Source organism: Scatophagus argus, chromosome 17 (assembly GCF_020382885.2).
Source record: "Scatophagus argus isolate fScaArg1 chromosome 17, fScaArg1.pri, whole genome shotgun sequence".
NCBI lineage: Eukaryota > Metazoa > Chordata > Actinopteri > Scatophagidae > Scatophagus > Scatophagus argus.
Window position 1 is genome coordinate 2,973,294 of NC_058509.1, and position 23,844 is coordinate 2,997,137.

Consider the following 23,844-nt stretch of genomic DNA (forward strand, 5'->3'; position numbering starts at 1 on the left):
TATTTTTTGTGTTATGGGACAGCATACCTGATACATTCCTGCGCCTCCAGAGATCAGATTTGACAGACAAAAGCAAAGTAAACAAAGCAGGAGGTGAAGCTACTTTAAAATAAACAAACCAGACAGGAGCGCGATCAGGTCCTTTCCGGTTGGTGGACGCTCAGTCTGCTGTCCCTTATCCTCCAGCGTCCCATTAAGTCAGGACAGAAACGTGGACGAGGGAAGCACCGACAGCACAGCGTGATGCCAACAAACAAACAAACAAACGAACAAACAAGTGAGCTGGCACTCAGGTGTCAGGAACATACAGACAATCCAACAACACTTGCTTGTTCCCCTCAAAATCCGACCTGTTTTCGACAATTCACCAGGGAAGTTTAAGTACAGAAGAGGGTCTCCCTAATGGTGCAATTGCATGTGGCAAACACAGCAGCGCGGCTCCCTGAGTGCCGGCTAAGGCATCAATTACTGTCAAAACCATTTCAGTGGTAGGTGAGCAGCGGCGTCTGATTGATACAACTATTATATTATACAGCTGGACTACCTTTCATGTGGTGAGAGCTGAAGGAGATTCTTAGGGGGGTGAGAAGTCAAGCAGAGAAAAGCAAAAAGAAAGCGAGAGGAGTGGGAGGGAGGGGAGGGCGGAGGACAAGAGAGTGGGCTGATGGCCTAATTGAATGCATTCAAATTTCCATTTTGTGCGAGGAAGTTTGAGGGTACAGATCGCCACGGGAGGAGAATGAGACAGAGAGAGGAGGGAGGACAGGAGACAGACGAATTGGGAAAATGAGGCACGAGGAGATAAAAACACACGAGACAGAAAAGTGCAGGGAGAGAAATACTGCAGCGATAAAGACTGTGAGAGTGTGAGACACAAAGGGCGCGTTCACACGCTCACTTCCCTCCTGAATGTGCTGCCAATAAACGTTACGACGACAGTAAGTGCCATCAGTTTAAATCTATGTTGAAACAGCTCCTGAAGAGCGATCACAAAGGTTTTCTTTTATTTTGTTTTTCTTTCTTTCTTTCTCTCTTTATTTTGAGTCTGCCTTAATATAATAAGAATTAATATGAATTAAATGAAATGTGGCTTGAGTCCGCTCTAGTAGTCTCTAAACTTTACTCTTTTAAATTATGTGCAAGATGACTTAAACTTTCTCTCCTAATGCTGCACAAATAAAAACTGCCAAACTGCCCAATTTCTTATTAGCCACAAACATCTGACACGCCGAGCTGAGATGCTGGCGTATTTTGTTTTGAGCTGCTGAGATTCTTATCAAAAAGGTGTTGGTGTTGTCGTGACACTTTGCGGTGTGAATAAACCTCCCGCTTCCGTTTGTTTGTTGTTCCCACATTAAAGTTCCGATGAGCTGCGCGGTCGGCCATGTTCGCCTCTCCACGTGCCCTCAGGCGTGCGAATGTGAATGAAGTGTGACACTTTGGCTCTGCCTTGTTTTGCAGCTTAGCGTGTAAAAATAGCATCACTTCATGCTCTGTAGAACACGGCCTCTTTGTGTACAATGAAAGCTTAAGTTTATTTTTGTTTGAAAATCTGTGATTCCGTTTTGATTTTTCTATTCCTATTTTATTGATTACTGATTCATGAAACTGTCTGGTGACACCTTCACGGGCTGACATGAACATGAAGGAATCAATATGAATGTTCATGACTGTTGCTGTTGTTAATGAGACTACATAACCTGTCCTAAAGATGTCATAGCAGACTTAAGAAACTATTTAGCTTTGAGTTAATGATTTTTGAAAAAGTTTTAACACTGTTAAGTTTTATAGTGAACCGAATTGTTAATTCAAGTGAACGTCGATTTGATTTTGCAGATTACGACGCAGGATGGATTTAACACGATATGCAGCACCAGCGCATGTGGTCCAACTGTGTGTACATTTCAGTTCTATTTCAAGTCAGCTGAAATTGGAACGGATGACACTGAGCTAAATTAAACTGACCTGAACTGAGACAAAAGCAAACTGACTTGAACTGAGGAACCGAGAGAGCAAACGTCTTAGAAACTGAGACAAGAAGAGAACAAGAAAATATGACAGAAACACACACACACACACACACACACACACACACACTCATTACAGGGATTAAAGCTACATGATGGGTGCTGGTGAGGGAGAAGCGGACTGTATTAACGGACGTCACAGAGCAGGTAGTGTCGGGCTGCTGCTGAATATGGCCGCGTGTGTCAGATAAAGTGGCTCTGTAATTGGACGAGACAGTTTAATGGCTTCGCTGCAGCCATTTTGGGGTCAGCCGGTGAGACGGGTGAGCTGGAGTTCGCCAGAGCTTCGGAGATTAAAACACCGGCGGAGCTGAAATGACGTGACCCGCAGTGACATGACAGGTGAACAGCTTTGAAGCACAAATTCAATTTCAGACCCATAAACTACAAAGATTTTGTTGTTATTGCTTTTGTTGCCTGTTCGAAGTCTCTTTCTATCTCCTCCTCACCCACCTCACTGTGATGAAAGATTTCTGGCACTGCAACACACACACGCACACACACGCACACACACACACACACACACACACACACACACACACACACACACACACTGTGCTTACTAGCTGTGAACACACTCTCAAACTTTACAAGTTAACTGAAACTCCTACATGCTTACACTCTTTCATACACACAGAAATCCTCTTTCCCTCCACGCTGACACACACGTGATGTCCTTCCTGCAGACACACACACACACACACACATGGATATTTTCTGACTCACACACAGCCATCACTCACACAGCAGTACTCCACAGCGGGTGGATGGCAATCTTCTCCAGGCTTCAGACCACAGGTGGTAAACCAAACAATCAGCAGTTCCCACCGTGATATCAGAGCAAACTGTCCTCACGCAGCTCAATTGACTTTCCTGTGACAGTGCAGGAAAGTGGGCTTTTTGTTTTTTTTCCTTTAGTGGCAACTTGAAAACTCAATAATACTGACAACAACACCAGTGGTCAGTTTCATCTGGAGTTTGGGAACTCAATAAAATGACAAAGTACTGTGACAGTGGATGAGGTCGAACCGAGTGGGGACTGAGTCCCGTCTTCTGTGAAGGGCTCAAAGGATTCAGACTCGTCGCTTCAGAAAATTCGGAGACCACAAAAAAGCAGACAAAATGCTTTCAGCAGTATCGGCTTCTTAAGGGCAATATTTTCATGTTTTAAAGTGTTGCTTGGACACCGGAGTCAAGGATGTGGCCTCCAAATTTTCTGTCTAACAAAGCTCTGAGTGTGTGCTGCCACCATTTTGCTAAACTTGAAAAAAAATCTGTTTTCAGTCTCTTTTTTTTTTGCACAGAATTTATTGTTCATTAATCTCCTTAAAAGGCCATTTGGAGTGACCATGAAACACGACTGCAGGGTTAAGCTTCTCCATCTACAGTAAGTTTTCTCCAGTCTTGGCCAGACTTTAAACGAGTTGGATAACAGGATGTCCGCCAGCCGTTTGGTTAGCATACGCTGCAAAGGGTTTCTACTGTTGCTGTGTTCGACGAGAGCATGTCTCACAAAAAGACAACCCAACATAACCGGCCTTTAAAACATGTCTGAGTCGTTGTTTTCCACCCCTGAGTGTTGTCGAAAGCCCATCTATTCCTTTCACCTTACAAAAACCATAAGTGCGACAGTTTACGGTATGAAAGATGAATGCGGGAAAGACTATGTAAGACTTTGATTGGCCAAAACAACTTGACCCACAGAAACCTTTCCTGGCTGCTGGCCCTCGGTCACGTCGAACCCTGGTGACTGTAAGCACACTGTGATGCACTTTGGTACACAAAACCGCCAGTTGTTGGTGTTGTCCTTTGTGAAACTTTTTCACTTCTCATTTCGAACACGAAAAGCCCAAAGCTGAATGAAAGGTTCATGTCAGTCCTCGGCGGGGGGCGGCTGTCAAATGGCATGCTGGGTGAATGCAGGTAAGCTGCGAGCTGCAGCAGATAAGGCAGGTTGGTGGCAAGTGGGGCGACCAAAAGAAGAAATTACGGCACTAAAAGTCTCCTGGACTGCACCCAATGTTCCAGACTGATTATTCTCTACACAGCAGTTTGGTGTATCTGAGGGGGGTTTTCTCCCTCTCCTTTGTGCATCGAAAGCAAACGCTGATGTCTGTTTCAGCTCACGCCTTTGTATTCTCACTGGTGGATTGTATCGCCTCTGGAGTGCTGGAAGCCTCTAAACACAATACCAGCTAATTGGCTGTGTGCTCCACTACTGTCGCAAGGGCTATTTTTACCTCTTAGTGGTTTTGTATGGAACTGTGTGGGTGAGTGTGGCTGCGTTTCAGAGTATACATGAAAGTGTGCTGACAATCAACAGCTCACTTTCTCTTCATCTTAGCTCTTCCTGTGTCCGTGTTTGTTTGTGTGCACGCCGTCAGTACAAGACAAATACGTTGTGCTGTTACTCCCACGGTTACTCCCAGGGCCAAGGCTGATACGAAATGCGATTACTTTTATTACTCAACTTGCTTTTCTTCATCACCGCCTGTGGGTTGGAGACAAAACCCTGACTCTGAGCCTGGGCAGCCTGGAAGCAAAAATCTGGAAGCGGCAAAAAGCCTTATGGTTTGTAAAGCAGACGAATGCTGTCATATCAAAGGAAAAATCTGTGATAGAAATAACTTCATACAATTGAACTAAAGGAAAGAACTTGAGGCACTGCGTAATCAAAAAGCATCCTAAACGAAGATGTTCTTTTTCACAGTTTCTCAGCATTCAGTTTCAAGTTGGAAGGGTCTGAGTCTGAGTGATCAGTTACGTAAGTAGCAAAAGAGCAAAGCTTACACTCCTGTTGCCTTAAAGGAACATAAGTAGAAGTAGAAAAACACACTTGATGCAGATCTGCGCTAATTTTCAGCCTGATCGAGTCGTGTTCTCGTGCTGCAGGTCCATGTGACTTGCTGTCGGGTCTGATCGCGTGGTTTTCACGGCGAAATGGGCAGTTTGAACTGTGGAGTGCAGGGGAAATGCCTGTCAATTAGTGGCACATTGGGGTCCTGTTTTCCTGTTGGATTTGATTTGGATCAGGTCTCAGGACTGTAATCCAACCCCTTTGCATCGGGCCCTGACTTTGTAAGATTAATTCACGTGTGCTGTAGCCGTGTTTAGTGTCGTTTTGTCGACGTATCTTGGAGCCAGTCAACTGTAAACTGTGATACTGATGTAGACAAGCCCACAGCCAGTGAGTGAGCCCCAAACAGTCAAACCTGAAGACTGAAATGGAAAACGTGTATTAAAATTTTGCCAAAAATGAATATGGTAAAGAAGCACGGCGGAGGGCTTTCTATTGATGTTTCAGTACTTTTCTTAGCAATGAAACTGGGGCACCACTGGAATCCATTGTCCCTTCCATGAATGGCTTGGAGCTGCCTCCTCCTGTGAGCGAGCTACAAGGTTTTCAGGTCTACGGGAGTGCATTAACAGAATCTACAGGAAGTATCACTTAAGATTTTTCAGCACTCTGTCACTAAGAAACAGCATTGAAATACCTGAGTGCATAATTATTGGTGCTTCAATTCGCTGAAATTTCCCTCCAACCGGGCCTGCTTTCAGCTTCTTGTTCCCGTCAAGAGCAGCTTCTTCAACATTTATCTCAGGTCGCTGCTTTGCACCTCGCAGCTTCCCCAGGGACGCCTTAACTACCATGAACGCAGCCTCTCATGTGTTTAGTCCAGGCTCTCAACGGGGGAAAAAGCGGTGATTATCAAACCAGAGAACGCAGTACAGTATTTGTTTTCTTGTGGAGAAAATCTTTTTTGCTGCTCCAGACATTAATTTGGATTTGAAAGGAAAATTGTTCATTTCAGCTACAGCTCAGGTCCTGTGTCACGTCGTCGTGCACAGGTGGTTAAGCTTAAGCAACAAATAAATGTTGTCTATCTTCACTCCATGTTTGTAACACATGGGGAAGAACACAAGGATGCAAATCACTCCAACTATAAACTTAATGATAAAAAGTCTGACCTTCTAATGGTGAAAGACTTGACCTTGTCACTCAGGATTGGTGTAAATCTTGGATGTAGACTGACAGGCGATTTTTGTCAGATTGAAAAAGGAAAAACAAAAAACAAACAAAAGAAAAAAAATTGAATTTCATGTTAACTGGCTCTTGTGGTCCTGAATTAAAAAATATGAAAATATGTTTTTGTTTATGACTCTGAGAGACTCTGAGATGACAGTCAATGATGCTGATGTGTCAACTTTGTTTTCTCTTCCCCCACACTGGAGACAAGGAGGCCAAATAGAAATAAATAACCAAATAAATAAAGCCGCGTTTTTAATTGACACCTGTTTGTGACTCACAGCAGCTGGTGATGAAGTGAAATCAATACCTCGGATTTCTCTCAGTTTTCTCTGCAGCGACGCCATCCACAAGTTTTTATTAACTTTCGACTTAACAATGTAGAACAGATTATAAAGTGCACTGCTGCACTGCTTTCTTCAGGGAATATTAATTATGGATAGTGATTTTATATACGACGGTACACAGTTCTGTGCCTGCAGTGTACTATTGTTCTTGACTTCTACAGAGTCTGTGAAAAAGGGAGGAAAAAATGCACAAGTAGGTGACTAATACTCCTTTCACACTGAACATGAAATAGTAGTGATAGTCACAATAGTTAATATGCTATATAGACAAAAGTATTGGGTCCTCTGTCCATCACACCAACAGGGACTTTAATGACGTCTCATTGTAAACACACAGACAGCTTTGCAGCTCTAACAGCTTCCACTCTTCTGTGAAGGCTTTCCACAACATGTTGGAGTGTTTCTGTGGGAATTTGTGCCCATTCATGCAGTAGAGCATTTGTGAGGTCACACACTGATGTTGGACCAAAAGGCCTGGCTCACAATCTCCGTTCCAGTTCATCCCAAAGGTGTTGGATGGGGTTGAGGTCAGGGCTCTGTGTGGGCCAGTCAAGTTCTTCCACACCAAACTCATCCAACCATGTCTTTATGGAGCTTTGCTTTGTGCACTGGGGCACAGTCATGCTGGAATAGAAAAGGGCCTTCAACAAACTGTTGCCACAAAGTTGGAAGCATAGCATTGTCCAAAATGTCTTGGTATGCTGAAGCATTAAGATTCCTCTTCACTGGAAGTCAGGGGCCGAGTCCAAACCTTGCAGTAATGAAAAATGAAAAATGTGGTCTTTTTTTTCCAAACAGGTGCGAGTTGTAATCAGGTGTCTCCATTGTGGCCTCTTGTGTTGATGGTAATCACACCAACTGTTTATAATTATTTTGACAGTGATGACAGTTTAAAAGGCACCTTTAACATTTTATTCACCAGGGAAACATGTTCTTTTTCGGCCACGGCCTGTTTCACGTTCATACAGACACAGATATACGTTCGTTCACACCTGGCCAGTACAACCAGAGCGGCACAGCTGGCTGCAGGGACGGTGAGGCGGTGAAGATGCTCCTCTGTGGTAGCTGCTGAGCGAGACGATGACCTTGATATGTCTCCTTGTATTACACCTCCCGTGCATTACCAGCAAAGCGTGGAATAACTCCACAACAGGAATCAGCAGACACCTGTTTACAAGTGCCAGCACCGGCAGAGATAAATGGAATCAATATTCCGGCTCTGGTGCAATTTCTCTGTCGCACCGCCGTCCACAAGTTCACATTACTGCACTTCTTCACAGCGCAGAAGTGATTATGAAGCAGGTTTGCTTAGCGTGCGGTAATGGCAGAGTGCAGATACTGTAAGCTGTTAACCATCTTTTGAAAATGTTACAGTAAGCAGAGAGGAAGCACCATGTCTCATAATGGATGCTCATCGTAAAAGCTGTAATGGCAGGAAGGGGCTTCACAGAAACAACCGTGGGCCGACTTCATCTTTGATCTGTCGAGCCCTGATTGGACTACACAGCCTAAACCACAAGATTACATACTTTTTTCAAGTCACTTAAGCCCTGTAGAGTAGGATGATGTATGATGGATCGCTGACCAGACCTGAACCAGGGTTACACCCCTGCAGTTTTTTATTTCTCATTTTTGTGGTGAAGTGGAGGCATGTAACAATGAGTGGATGCTTTGTGGACGATCAAAGAAGCAGAGGCAGGTTTTGCATCATCAAGGTCGATTTGAATAGTCTGCCTTTGTTGGATCTTCTCTTTTGTGATGAGTAAACCTTTCCACTGCAGCCATACACGCTTTCTGAACATCTGAAGTTTTTATCTTCGGGCTGAAAATGTGTGCAAAACTTTCCACATGGAGCTTCCTGGACTGAGAAGTGAAGCTGACGCACATGCTAATGGCTCAAAGACCTGTTCAGTAAAGCATATAGTTTTTGCTTCTTGGGTCAATGGACAATTTCTCCAATGCAGCCGGCAGATACATCGATAACAGTCTGTGCCAAGACTTGCTCTTCTGTGCTCCAGTCATTGTTGCCAATCAGACTGCAACCAAAGCCTGCTCTAATGTTATTGATCAATACTACTTGGACTATTAACAGAATACAAAAGGAAACCAGAGCGCTTCAGATACCAAAGTCTTATGAGCACAGATTCTGTGTTCATATGCAGATATCTCAGACTAGAGTTGAACTCCTGCCCTGTATAGGTATTTCTCTGTGTTGTTCTTGTTTCCTGTTTTATTTTGATAATCCCTTGTTTAGTTTTCCTGTCTCTTGTAATTGTATATCCTGTCCTGACTGGTTTCACCTGTGTCTCATTGCCTTGCGTATATAAACCGTCTCACTCACACTCTTTGTCTCCAGTTTGTCCTGCAGTTCCAGTGTTTTCCTTGAGTCATATCACTGTTTTTGACCCTGCTTGTTGCCTTTGCCCTTTTGGATGTGTTTGACTTTGGGATTGCCATACTGCTTCTTGAACCTTTTATTCGGGACATTAAAGACTGTGAGTTTGACTTTGAACCAGTTCACGCATTTCAGTCCTGATATCACAGTCTGTAGAGCAGCTCTTATAAAAACGTGCTTGTTGAGAAGAGAAGGAAGAGAAGAATTAGATGATTACGGCACACATTTCATGCATCTAGGATGAGTGACGTGGAGAGTCTGTTTTCTGTTGTGCCCAAGTTAAATCAGAGGCACAAAAAGGATCCTAATGAGACAATAAACAGCAGCTGAACCCCAGCAGCACTCTTAAACTGTATATTCCTCTTAGGTTGTGTCAGCAGGCAGCGGGTGTTCAGAGATGAAAAAGCGAGTGCTGAGAAGCGACTGAAGCGCCGCCTGAAGAGAATCTTTGTATCAGAAGGCAGTAACTTCTGACGACGGCGCTTCAGCTGAACTCTTGTGTCCTCTGCGTGGCTCCGGTAAACATTCACTGCAGAAGTGCTCACCTTTCTCTGCGGGGGGACATACTGACACTGTGACATCTCACCAGATACGTAGAGCATGCTATTCATGTAAAGACATATAATTAACAATCGTTATTTTCATTTGGGTACCTTTTCAAACTGACTGTCTGTGCTCAGAACGAACCTTCTGTTTCTACCACACTTGGTTCAGCCCTCCAGAAGACTCCTCCTCCACTTTTGGCTTCATGAATGCGACTCCAGCATGGACGAGCGCAGAGGTAAAGGTTTCTTTTTAATTTTTTCATATTAAAGTGTTGGTAACTATTTCACCATAAATGGGTCATGACTTTCTGTGTGCTGGCGTCTCACTGCAGTTGTTGGGGCCCCTTAAATGGCCCTCAGACAGCCTGAGCCCATCACTGCACTGGAATAGACTCAAAAGCCGCCTCGTATATCTGAGCGGCAGCAGCCAGGTGACATCGTCTGTGACAGGCTGTGTCTTCTGACAGGTGATGTACGTAAACTGTGCGGCACTTAAAATGTTTAACAGACAACCAGACCAGGTGATTTCAGGTTGTGGTGGACGAGTATCAGGGCCTGCTGAATAAATCAGACTAAATCATGTAGATGAGTCACAGGAGATGAAATGAGACGTCCTTCAGTATGGAGCAGCTAAAAGATATTAGCGAGCAAAAACATGTCGTTTGGGCTCTGCACTGTGTCTGTGGACCTGTTGCTCCTTGTGTTCCTGTGTGCTGTGGGAATATGTAAGGCTCTCCTCCAGTGCTACTGAGACAAGTTCCCATATGTAGGGATCCAGAAGTCGTAATTCTGTTCCTCTTGAGGCCTGGCACTGTTGTCAACTTGTTCTGATGAGTGGAGACAATGAAAGTTTGTCTTGCAGCTGTCAGTTTTGAGAAGATCCTTCTGATGTGCTGTATTCATAATGTCCATAAACCGACTTGGACACACTTGGATGATAATTTCATGCAGATAAAAAGCTTTAAATCACTCAGTCTAACTGGATACACTGACAGGTTGTAACAGATTGCGATGGAAAAGCTCAGTCTCCTCTTTGGAGATAAGTTTGCCGTCAAACGATCGGCTGCAGTCACAACAACACATCACTTAGGAAAACTGCGCGCCGCCTCTCATGTTCAGTTAAGCACCTTCAGCCTGTCCTCTGTCACGCATCTCTCCCAGCCTGTTTTCTTTGTCTCTTAATCCCTCTCAGGACAGCTTTCAGCATTGCTGTCTGCTGGTTTGGTCGCTTTAACCTCAGGAGCCTGGAAATTTCATTCAGCACAGAATGAAGATATCAGAGAAATTCAGCTCAGACGGAGGAAGAACCCGCCTGGATCTGCATCTGCTGTGTTTTAAGAAAAGAAGAAGAATCACTTTATTGGCAGCATATGTATTTTTACATACACACACAGAATTTGTCTTCTGCATTTAACCCATCCTTAGTTGAACACCCAGCAAATTACATGCAGTGAAACACACACAGGAGCAGTGAGCTGCCACTGTCAGGTGCCTGGGGAGCAAACCGGGGGTTAAGCGCCTTGCTCAACGGCACATCAGCCAGCTCATGGAGGGGGGGAAATGCATTTTTTCTCATTAATCACTCCACCACACCCAGATTTTTCCTGCCCATCCAGTCAGGGAATCGAACAGGCGACCCTCCGATCACAAGCCGCTTCTCCGACCTCTAGGCCACGGCTGCCCCTTGACACCAGTTGTGACATTTCATTTGTCATTTTTGTGTTTGTTGTGACCATTTCCTCCACATTAGCTGTGGTGCATCTTCTCGTTCACTTGGTCAGTAGATTGATAATCGGATGGATTTCTGGCAAGTCTGAAGTGTCAGTCGGGTGTCTTGCAGCGGATTTGGGCTGCTGTAGTCAGCTTCTTTTAATGACTTGTGTTTTACATGTTGTGGCTAACTGTAAGAGCCTGAGCTGTGATCAGAGCTGAACTGAAACGGGCAGGCGTGACTGGCTGTCGCACTTGCAGGTCCACGCTCATCTTTGGTTGTTCTTGAATTCTGTTCAAAGTAATACCGGCTGTCTGTTTGAATAAAACTTTATTCAGATTATCGGTTGACAAAAGTGTGCTACGTCTTCCTAGCTTTGACCAAGTGATTTTAATTTTTTATTATTACTGTAACACCAAATAAGAATTTGTAGTCTATGACAACGCACGCTCCGCGTACAGAAAAGGATGAGAGGAGTTTTAAGGAGCTGCAGGTGTTATTTTATAACTGCAGCTCTGAGGAACATTTGTGTTTGCTTACAAAGAGCTACAATAATTTGTGTAATTTTTCACTTTTTCTCAAAAGCACCTTTATATATCCCTCAACTATAGTAAAGGGAACTGTGACCAAATGGATGTAAACAGAATAGATTAAATGAGCTTTATTCCAGGACGTACAGCTACAGACTAATGTATTTACTTTAAGACAGATGATGATCTTTTGTCCTGAAACAATCCATAATGTTAACCACATGGTGACAAAAGTCCGGCACACTCCAGCGGTCATGTGTACGTCGCTTTGGGAGTCATCAGCCTTCTCAGGTTTGGTGTGAGGACGAGTTGGGACGCATCATTACTGCTCATGCGGTTTCATCTCGCCTTTCAATTTATCTCCTTTATCTCCATCTCTCTCCCTTTCCTTTCACATTTACTCCCTCAGTCCCCTCTCCAATTCCACCTAAACTCTCTGGCTTTCCCCCCGTTGCTCCTTTCTCTGTCAAAGTTAATTGTTTTCTGTTTTTTTTTCATTCTGTTTTCCCTTCATGTCGTCTGTTTGATTGAATCGAGAGGACTTCTCATCGTCACCGCTGAGGGGCTAAACAGAGTACAGGGTGCTAGGGATAACGATGGCAAGCCGGAGGGTGACTCAGTCTCTCTCATTCCGTCAGTTCAGCTTTTACACACACACACACACACACACACACACACTCTCACACTGGAAATAACACTGATGTGAGTAGTTTGGCACATCCAAACATGCCTCTGCAGACCCACACACAGTGGATAGTGTATCGGGAAATGAAGGTGGACTCGCCGTTTTGTTGCTCTTTGACCCAGCAACGTGTTTTGATGAACGGACACGAGATGATACATGGCTTTGTGAAACAATGCCACACACATGCTTGTGCACACACACCTCCACCCCCCCTAAACCCCCCACTTTAATCTGCTCTCCAAATGTTGTTTCCTTCCCTGCGGTGCTGAGCCGGTTTTTCTATTTATGGAGGGGTGTTGAGCTGATGTGAGATGATCGGAAAGTGCCTCTCTCTCCCATTGTGATTCTCCTTTAGGTGTGTGTGTAGATGTGGGCAAGACTGCGAGTCAGCTCAGGGGGACGTCTGCGTGTGTGTGTGGATGTGCATACATGCTTGCTTTCAGGTCTATCAAGGTATTTGTGCATCTCTCTCTCTCTCTGTGTTTGTGTGTGTGTACTTCCATTGTAGAAGGGGATAAAAACAGGAGCTCGCTCATACAGAGCAGATGTGCCTTCAATAATGACTAAATGGAGATGCAGGGAAGCACCACCAGCCAGACTAATCAACGCCTTGAAGTGCACAACTTTCCTGGCAATGGGGTGTGTGGGTGTGTGAGTGTGTGTGTGTGTGCACGTGTATGGGAGAGAGTGTGTGTGTGTCCAACAGTGCACCAGCCTTCAGTGCAGCCCCCTTAGACTTTTTGTCTATACGTGCTTGGATTAGTAAGTAGTTGTGGGCTTTCAGGGACCAACTTCCACCAACTCTGTCACACACACACACATCGATACACACAGAAATACATTTATTTCATTTAGGCTCCATTATTTGGTTCATTTGCACACGCTAAAGCTGGCAATGCCCTCAGAAGGGAATCAGATGCTGCTGTGTTCCCACTGACAACATGGTGGTTCTGTGACCAAAATGAAGGCTCAACATTAAGCTTTGACTGCTGCTTTGTCGAGATTGTTAAAATACCTGCAACCAATCAACACGTTCAGCGCTATGGGCTTTGTGTGCTGCCGATGTTCTGCCTCCTCTCTCCTGCTTGCTTGGCTTTGACTCCTTGACCTCAGCCTGGTCTGAGCTACTTGTGGGCTCAGACCTGTTTTTACTGAGTCTTTACACTGCAGTAACACGATGCTGCATTAGCTCAGCTTGTTCACAGCTAGTTACAGTGCACCTTATTTGCAGTGTACAGTTCACCTGTCTTTACTGCTGTATTAAATCCTGGTGATGGGACTACATAGCAAAATTAAAACATGAAATGTGTGAACCTTAGATTTTCTCCGTGTGTATGTTAATGTTAATGTTAGTAGACAGAGGTGCTCAGTCTGCCAGAGCATCGCTTGTACCAGCGAGGAGTAAGTGACTTCTCCTGTTAGCATCTTGAGACCCTCGACGTGGAAACAGAAGGCCATAAATACAGCTACTTAATCAACTTATCACAGAATGGGGATTTAAGCAGGCAGAAATTGGACTTCTTTTGCATCATTATGAAGCTGAAGTACAAACACACATTGCTTAGTACAACTGATAATATCTAAACGTCTGTCAGCATTTTTATCTTGATTGGAGATGGGAGAATTTATCAAACACTGAAACAAAGTCTTAATAGTTTGTGTGTTCTTGTAAGTTTTGCATTGAAAAAGCATTGAAAACAATACAACAGCAACAACAACAAAAAAGTGTCTTATGACTGCTGTTTGATAGTCTCTTCAAACAGATATCTGTATTTAAAGGCAGAATCTGTCTTCTGGTTTCAGTTTGAGCCAAAACATTTGAGTGAGTGTTAGCGGCGTGCAGGCAAACAGTCTGTGTGAAGAGCAAAAGAGGTGGAACATATTGGCTGAAATGCAATCTGATATTGTCTGATGAAAATTTATCTTTTCATCAGCTTTTTAAAAAACATTATCTGCATTCATTTGCAGATAAATTAAAAATACTCTTGCAACTCCAACTCTGTTCTCAAGTTGCTAATCGGAAAGTAAACTACAACCAGTCCACGGAGGAGGAAGTCTTGGCCTGGATAATATAAACTGGAAGGCCTGAAACACCGGCCACCACCCCCAGAGGCTAAATGATTGCCAGACGATAGCCAGCAGGTTTCAGCACTTAAAGAGATGTGTCTGGATACTTTTGTCTGTACAGTGTATTTGAAGGAAGTCTGAAAACAAGCAGGTAGAGGAAAAGCCCACACAACATGTACGCACACAATCACTTCAGTATCTAAATTTAAATTATCAGTAGTCGCCTTCTGCCAGCATAAAAACGTACACGGAGCTACACGGGTTACTGCAAACCCTCAACACTCTTGTGATGCGAATCAAAGTCACAAGGAAAACACTAATTAATGGTAAACAAAGTTGCAGGGATGAAAACTAATGAAGGTTCACAAGTCAGTGGGTGCCGAGAAGGAGGCAGGAGAGGGGAACATGCTCTGGGAAGAGGGAAAGAGACGCAGACTGAGAGGGAGGTAAAGATGCAGGGGAATGAAAAAAGAAATATACATCAGAGGAAGCTAGAGATCAGGAAGGAAGTGAGAGTTAGAGGAGTGGGCGTAGGGGGAGACAGCGAGATGGTGATTCAACACGAGAAGAAAGGAATCAAATACGCAACAGCAAAGGAAAGAGAAGAAAAAGAGAGATGAGATAGAGAGAGAGAGAGAGAGAGGTATTTCGGGAGGTGTGAGAAAAGAACACATCATCCCCGGGGCTCTCTGTCTTTCCAGCCCTTTAATGTCTTTAATTAAAGCCAACAGTAATATCTCCGTGCTCCCTTGGAGTGCCATTAGCAAAGCAACACTCTGCTACACAGCCAACCGATAGGGGAGGGGAAGGGAGCGGGATAAACCGCCTAATGATGGGAGGAAGCAGCGAGAGAGGGACGGACGTACGGGGCGAGGGGAGTTATCGAGGGTGAAGGAACGCTGGAGGTCAAGACGGACGTGGTGAGAGGAGTTATTAAGGGCCAGGGAGCGCTAGAGGCCGGGGTGGACAGAGGGACACATGGGAAGAGGACGATGATGATGGAGCAGGAAGAATGGACAGAAGGAGGAGGATGAGGAGGAGGAGGATGGAAGCCGCGGGAGAGGAAGGGGAAGGGGGGGGGGGGGATTTGTGAGATCTCAACTTCAAAAGGCCAAAGCTGGAGAGGAGACAGGCTGCCGTGGAGAAAGAATTACGGAGCTAAACGTGTGGGCTGACTGATACATGATCACATTATGCCGGCAGCTTGTTTAATCAACCTGACTTTCCCGGTCCCTGGCCACAGGGACGGTCTCTCACATGGCCCTGCGTCAGAGAGCAACAGCAGGGGGGACGGGCTGGAGAGGAGGGACCACAGGGCTCTGATTATCTCATGACATTTTAAGATGAAGCTACGTCTGCTCCAACCCTTCGTCACATGTATATAGTTGACTAAAGTTGTTTCCATTAAACTGATGTACAAGTTTTAAGTAGGTTTGTGAAATTTCAGCATAACAGAACGTGAAGGAGCAAGAAAATATTGGTGCAACTGAGCAGCGTGATGTTGCGTTTTGTGTTACTGTATGAATTCTCCAAACCACCAGACTGATTTTTAATTGATTTCATCAGTTTGCCAGTCGTGGCGGGGGTTCATAATGTGTTGTGTTTAAAGCCCCTCCCGCTTGGTAACAGCGTTGCCGCTGCCACTTCCCATCGAAGACAGGAAGTCTCAGTGCACTGGCATCATAAATACACCTCTGAGTCTGAAATCAAAAAAACGTAATCATCTGTAGCGTAAACACAAACAGCTCAGGTCTAAGAAACAATTTATCACCTTGCTTACAGTACAGCTACAGCGACCCCTGCATCGTGATGCATATCGTATGGCCAGATTCTTAGCACCACACAGTCCTAAGGGAATACGAATCACACACAGCTGATCCATTTCTCAATCTCCTGCATATTTATGAGCAGATCTCTGGATAATTGAGCATCGTTTAAGGTGTAGCTTCTCCAACCCGAGGGTCTGCCGCTTCTGTCTTTCATATCACTCTGAACGCTGCAGTGCATCTTTGGGAAACGTCTTGGGATTTTATTGCTTTTTGTCACCTTCTGTGTCTGTTTAATGAATGCATTTGTTTTTTCAGGTTCCTTTTAGGCTGAAATCAAAAATATCCATAAAACAGGTGGATGGATTTTTTTTTTTTTAATTACCAGCATTTGGTTTCAATTTATATAAAAAACAAGTCCAGCGGAGATGACTCATGTTTAATATTCTCCATTTTATTCATGCTGATTTTTAAATCAGTTTTGCTGTATTTTCAGGCTCCTAAAGAAGCGTAAGGCACAGAAGCCAAATCACCAGATGTCTTATTAGATCCAGCAATGCAAATCCATCACAACATTAACGCTCATGTTTTTATGTTGCATCACGTCGCTGCTGTGTGGTTCAAATTTTTTACTGTGTGAGAATCAAAGTGACAAACGCACAACAAAAACCTTCGAGGTTTCATTGCTGTGCAGGTTTAAAAAACAACAGAGCAGAAAGTTTTCATATCCTGATTTTAAATAATTGCAGTAAAATTGAGTTTTAGAAAATATTTTGATTGAGTGTCACGAGCGTGTTTAGATCCTGATTACGCTAAACAATGTAGACAGCAGCGTGCCTTCCCACATCGTTTCAGGTTTAAATTTTGTACCTTTTTTAAACAGCTGCCGTATCAACATCTGCTCACCATCAAAAACTTTGAATGTTTTGTGCCCACGGCTCGAGGGATGCACTGGAAAGGAGTCACAGACGATGTGCAAGTTAAAAAAAAATTCATTTTATTATTTTAACAGAGACTTGGAAGGTGGTTGACAACGTGAATGCTGCCAAAAGAGAGTGAGTGAGTGAGTGAGTGAGTGGGTTTTAAAAGGAGCAGCCAGCAGCTGTGAACAGCTGGAGGTGTTCCAGGTGGTCCATAAGATGCCACACTTTACACAGGAAATAATGCATCGGCCATAACACCACTGCTCCGTAAAAGGAGGGCCTGAGGAAACCTCTGCCATTAGTGCAAATATAATTACGTTAAAAGCTGTCTCTAAACCTACGACGAAACACACTTAAAACCAGCAGGACCTCCAGGTTTCAGATGGAGGACTTGAGCTGAGCGTGTTAGTTACTGGCAAAAGCCCTGAGAGTGAGGTGAGAAGAAAGAGCAGTAGTTTAAATTCATGCTAGGCTCTACCTTACCTCCAATGGGACCGACTTGAGCGCTGACAGAGTAAAACTGCAGCCTGAGGAGGAGGCAGCGGCACAGAACGGGGTTTAGGGTCAGGTCCCATAACACACCATGTGTATGTAGAGCTCAGGCCAAATCCAGAGGTTGGGGAGATGAACGGAGCAGATATCCTTGTGGTAGTGTGGGAAAGAGCTGTTTGACTGGATGGAGGCTGAGGTTGCAGCGACAAGAGGAGAATTTCAACTGGGGTGAAGCGGGTGAATGGCGGTTTGTGGCCTTTTTGATGAGCTGACCCCCATGTTGAGACCAGAGCATGACTCCGAGCCCCGGCTTTGACAGTGTAATAATGTGCTGACATCGTTTTAATCATTCCCTCACAGAGGGCAGCAGCATAAGTTATCATTATATTTCCTCAGGGGACTTGAAATCAAGCAGTGCTCTTGAGCTGTTCAATCAAAAGTGTTTACGTGTGTGAGCGAGGTTGTGTGACTTTCAGAGCGGCTGGCAGAATTTCCATAGGAGAGTTTTACCACTTCAGAAATCACCATAAGATATCATTCAAATCACTTGGACTTGATTAGGCTATAATCAAAAGACATAATTGCAGTATCAGGTGATCTATACAGGCCTTCATAAAACCCCTGTTGTTATTCCACTTCTGTGCAATATATAGTTTGACATTCGACATTATAAGAGATCGTTTCTTGTTCAGTTTCCAGGATGTGTGCAGGTCGATGCAGGTGTGGCGTCGCAGCGTTCAGGCGTGTTTGATTCACGTCAGACTGCTGTGAGAGGTGGTTACGCATCAGCAGACGTCGCTGACATTTGACTTTTATCTCGAAGATAATGAAGTTTAGGGACAAAGTGTTGCAGGTTTGAGACTTGAGTGTGAGGGATGCTGGGGTTTGCTGAAAAACAGAACAAAGGAGGAATATCAATCATCTCAGAGTCCAAAATGTCTCTGAATGTCTATATTATTAATATGGAGTGAAAGTGGATTCACTTCTTTTAAAGAAAAAAACTATTCAGACTCACTCTGATAAGGAGATCTTTCATGGCTAATTTCATGAATGAAATGTGTATCGAGATGTTTGAGTGGATTCAGGGATGAAATCTTGTGCGTTTGCGTGTCAAGTGAAAGAAATGACAAAATAAATGTAAGAGAAATATTTCATTTTAGAATCCAAAATGTCCCTCAAGACACATCGCTGTGAAAAATCTTCTTTATCTTACTTTCTACTTGAAGCTAACACACTCTTCTTTCCACACTGAATATTCTATAAATGCTTTTATGTCTCATCCTGCACTTATCACGGAGCTCTTAAGATGGCACCCAAATTATCATTAATTACAAACAGAGAGTGTACAAACTGAGGAGTAATGGAGGCAAGACAGATGGGTGAGTGGTTGAGAAAAACTGAAGAAAGAAATAGAGACAGGAGAGCCGTTTCCTTCAATTTAGAAAAAAATGAAAAATAAAAAAATAAACATCGCCAGAGCAGCTGATGTCAGAGTTTACAGGTCAGACAACACAGACCCATTTCTCAGAGGGGTGACATTTTACAACACTGCCTGGAGGCAGGTAATCACTTGTTTCTGGTGCCTTGCTCGCTCATTCGCTCTCCTCCTCCTCCTCCTCCTCCAGACGCACACACACACACACACACACACACACACACAAGATGCACACATTCACCCTAATCTAAGCAGCTTGACCTCATCCCGAAGCTGAGGTAAAACATAATTTTAGAATGAGTTTCCTCTTAACCCTCATCCCACCAGGCGAGATGCCGGGCATGATAAGTCAGCCCCTCAGCTTCACCCTCACTTGAGTTTGACTGATGGCAGTAACAGTCTCCATTTTGTTCAGTATGATGTGGCTGAGCGCAGCGTCTGTATCATGGGAGTGACTGGGGATCTTGCTGTATGAAATGTCTTTAAGGTCATCTCAGAGAGATGAAGGTATTAAACCCAGCTGTTCCGGTGTTCATGAAGCTCCACAGCAGCTCACATGTTGCTGTTTATCTGTTTGTTTCAGGGCCTGGTCTCTCTGTGGTGCACAGTGTCAGCTTTCATTGCAAAGTGTTGTTCCCTGAGTGACGGAAAATTTCACGCCCAGCCGACTGCTGCGAAGGTGCTGCTTTTAATAAACAGAAAAAATCCTGCAGGGAAGGTGAGCTCTTTTTCCATTTCATTCTTTGGAGAAAGTTTTAAAAGTTTAAAAGAGACTTCTCAGTCACCCGGAATGGTTTGTCCTCGCCACACAGCTGAGCCCCCTCTCCTTTGCAGGAGTGAGTTTTCGCATTTCTGCTTCCTCTCCACGTTCACATCTTTTTCTTTTCGTGGCTTGTTTTTCCTCTCCTTTTCTTCTTCTTAATCATTAACAAGACAAACCCTTTCCCTTCTCACTTAGCATGTGTAGAGGTCTGTTCGGAGAGACATGGTTGACGGGTTACCGTGTTCATTAAGAGAAACAGAAGGATGTGGCCACTGCAGGAAGGACATTTGAAAGTCCATTATTGCATCCTCTGGATGCCAAAGCAGCAGCTTTTCTGACACTGTGGTGCTTCGAGGAAAATGTCAGCTATCGCTCAAACTGGTTAAGACCAACCAGTGCAGCCATTTGCAAATGTCATCTCATAATGACTTGGTCACATGTTGCTTTCATATCCTCATCAACTCTTTAATGGTTTCCTCCACTGTTTGATAGAGCAGATTTTAAGCTGTGACGTCTTACTGAAGAATCACTTAAGTCCCCCAAATTTTAAAGTCAGATCATGTTGTGGGCCCAGAGTTTAAAGTATTAAAAAAACCATTTTTCTATTGTTGGACCATTACAGGCTTTTTTGCCACCCTTAATTGTAAACAAGTGACTTCATTGCTCTACTTGTCTTTGTGTATTTCCTGTCCTAAAAACGACCCTGAGCATATGGAATATTACATCATCAAAAGCATACATAAAGAGTGTAAAAAAAATAGACTAAAGCAAAAAATTGTGTCTTATAGTATATTTTTCCTTCATAGTTACAGCTTCAGCTGAATATTTTGTACTGACGTGTTTAAATTTCACTTTGCTCATCACTTGTCACATCTTGGTCCTCAGACGTCAGCCTCTTGCTGCTGATAAGAGACTCCAGGGCTGCCTTCCAACTAAATGCACTTGAATGCGTGACACGTCATATTTACCACTTCTGAAGTCTCAACTAGGAGCTTACCAGGATGACTTGAAGGCAGCATTAGACCAGGCAACATGAAAGCAATCAAAATAGCTAGAAAAACTACCACAAAAACCCAGCACAAAAACCCATCCTCTTAATCGGGCTGAGGATTGGAAACATATACCAACTGCCTGATCCCAGACCCTGTTCTCTTCTCTTACCCTAACCAGTCAGACTCAGGCAACTCAAAATGAGAGCAGTGTCCTGTCCACCCACGTCTGTTCATTAAAAAAAAACACCCCTGAAGTTTGGAGGATCATGGAAGACAGTCGCAAGCCCCCGTAGCTCCATGTCAGCCTGCTGCCGAACTACTGAAGTTGGCACTCGCGTTTTTTATGGCTCCAGAAAACACAGAAATGTCCAGCAAATTGCTCCACGTTTCTCTGGTGGAAGTCAGCATTCGGTGTGCTACCCTGCTGCAGCTTGGCTAAAAAACAGGGAAAATGCTGTTTGGAGAGCTGTGATGGATATGTTCACCTTGTTTTTTGGAGGGAAGGCAGTGCTGCTCTGCTGGCTTGTCCACCTCTCTGAGCCGACTGAAATGTCTCAACAACAACAACAGGACTGATTTTCTTACAATTTTGACAGTGAAACATAATGACTTACATTTTCTGTAGCACCACGAGAAGGTCGAGTGAAGAATCTCAACGACTGACATGGCATTCACAATATTTATTAATTTTGGTGTCGTTCCAGAAATCAGAACCACAAAACACCTGAGGACTTTTTAGGCGGTCAAAAACACTCAATAGGCAGTTGATGGGCCTGTCAAGTTTTCCAGTCATCTCAAGTGCCTAACTGATTAAAGGTCCAGTCTGTAGGATTTAGTAACACCTAGTGGTGTGATTGCAAATTGCAACCAACTGAACACACCTTGCCTCACCGTCACCTCAGGTCCCCATCAGAAACATGAAAGGCTGTCTCTCTGGAGCCAGTGTTTTTGGTTTGCTTCTGGGCCTCTGTGGACACATGGTGGTGCAAGTCATGGTCATGGCAGAGGACATGTTCACAGTGGAGATATTAAAACTCATACTGAGGCACTGGTGTCAAACCCATGGCCCGAGGACCAAAACTGCTCAAGGCACCTCATTTTACGTAACCACAGAGGATTTGCAAAGAAAATAATGTGCACAATGCAGACGTATGATGTGTTCTGCAGTTAGAGTGTGCATAAACTACCTGCCCCAGAAGGCATCCTGATCCTGATTTTGTTGTCCACGCAATGAAAGCATCTGCTACATGTCAGCATGTCTCAGTCTCAGTATCCTGTTGATGCAGAGGAAAAAAGCTGTGAAAGCCAGCTTCATTGTGTGCGAAGAAATGACTCCAGTTGTGGGCAACCAAAATGCTGATGTTACCTGGGATGAATTTGTGTTTGACATTCATCTTCAAAGGCAACAAAAGCACAACGATTCTTCATTTCAGGTGCTTGTAGTCTCATGAAAACATAATTGTGAATATTATTATCTCTTTTTGCCAGTACTATCTTCCATTTCTGCCCCTAAACCTTAGTGTAACCTTGTGCATCTTTGTTCCAGTCCATGACAGTGTAAGCCATCCCTCTGAGAAAGAAGTCCGCTCTCAAAGTGTTTTGCTCTCTGCTGACCACCTCCCCCAGCAAACCCATAAACTGGGTTACCTCAGTTGGGACTCCTTACGGTGATTGACAGTCACCTCTCGCCCTCTGTTCCACTGTGTTTAGAGACTGAAAGATTATCTACAGAGAGACTGTCCCCCTGCTCCATCTTTTTAAAGGACCGTGGCCTTATCCATCCATCCCCTCCCCCACTCACCTTCTCTCTCACTATAAAAACATACCAATCTTTATCCACACCAATCAAACATACCAACTGTGGGTGGGCGCAAGCACATGTGTATGTAATGTTTGTGTGTGTGTGTGTGTGCTTCTGCAAGTCCTTTTTGACTTATAGCTTCAAGAAGGAGGTGAGGATAGAAGAGTGATGGGAGTGCTGCATATAAAATTCATGGGTCGGTTGTGGAGAAAATAATAAGGCAGAGAGCTCTTACAGACCTGCTTCCAGCTCAGCTAATGCAGCAAAACAGTTTGTGTGTGGGTGTGTGGGTGTGTGTTAGTGTGTGTCTGTGTGAGTTTGCTCTCAAGTGTCCTGTGCACTTACGTGAGTGAATATGTAGAGTTGACTGTGTTGGCGCTGATGCAGGTTTGTTTGAATCCAACAGCGGATCGGACGCACTCTGATGTGAATAACTCAGTAGGTGTGCAGGTTGGCCGGCTGTCACTGAGCTGCGAGTTGATTTATATTGTTCTCTGCGCTGACAGAGGGAGGGATGGGAGGGGGATGGCGTGGGGGCGGGGACACGACATCACAGCATGGATGGATGGAGGGTTGGATGGTGGAAGGGGAGAGGTGAAGCCAGCAGGACGAGGAGGATGAGGTGAGTGATTGGAAAGCCAAGGCCAGAGGAGCCGTCCAGTCCGACCTGCACACAAGGCAGAAGCATGAACATGGAGCGAAGGGTGAACTGACGACGTGTGCGTGAGAGGAACGAAGCATCTCAGTCAACCAAGCATCTACAGGCAGCAGACAGCTGAGGGAATAGTTTCTTTTAGGTCTTTCTTAAAAATATGACATCTGCGGTGCAGCTGGAGTCTGAACCGAATGATTTGGATTTCCTTTTGGTTCACCACTTCTCACAAAGCGAATCATCAGTGATTTATGATGCGACTTCTTTACCTCCAGTGATGTCTCCAGTCAGAAGCCCATTTCTCTCATGTTTGATCCAGTAGTTTCCCACCATTTAACTTGTAAGCACACACGTATTAAGGAATGTGCACCTCTGAGCTTCTCCTCTGAGTTATGAGCATTTCAATCAAAGAGTAAAATTCCCTTTTGCGACAGTTTAAACACATTTCAAGAGGTGAAGCTGGCCAAGATTTCAAAAGAAAGAGAGATTTTAAAAAAGTAATTTAGTGTCACGGAAACACAGATTTTTCTTCTCTTCCATTTTGTGACCTCTCAGGTTTATCTTTCAAACCCTTAGAGGTGGTCCTGACCCCCAGGCTGTGAACCGCTGGTTTAAAGTACTGCAGCCCCCGGGAGCGAGGAAGCTCAGACATGAATTACCGGCTGAATTATTCAAAGCCTGCTGAC

At 44.3% G+C, this 23,844-nt stretch overlaps 1 long non-coding RNA gene across 1 annotated transcript; it reads left to right on the plus strand.

The window, feature by feature from the left end:
- Positions 1 to 8,629: 8,629 nt before the first annotated feature.
- Positions 8,630 to 19,665, plus strand: LOC124074814. The gene is made up of 4 exons (XR_006845921.1): positions 8,630 to 8,896; positions 9,164 to 9,314; positions 9,477 to 9,577; positions 19,534 to 19,665. It is a non-coding gene; the product is annotated as an uncharacterized LOC124074814 (long non-coding RNA).
- The last annotated feature ends 4,179 nt before the right edge of the window (positions 19,666 to 23,844 follow it).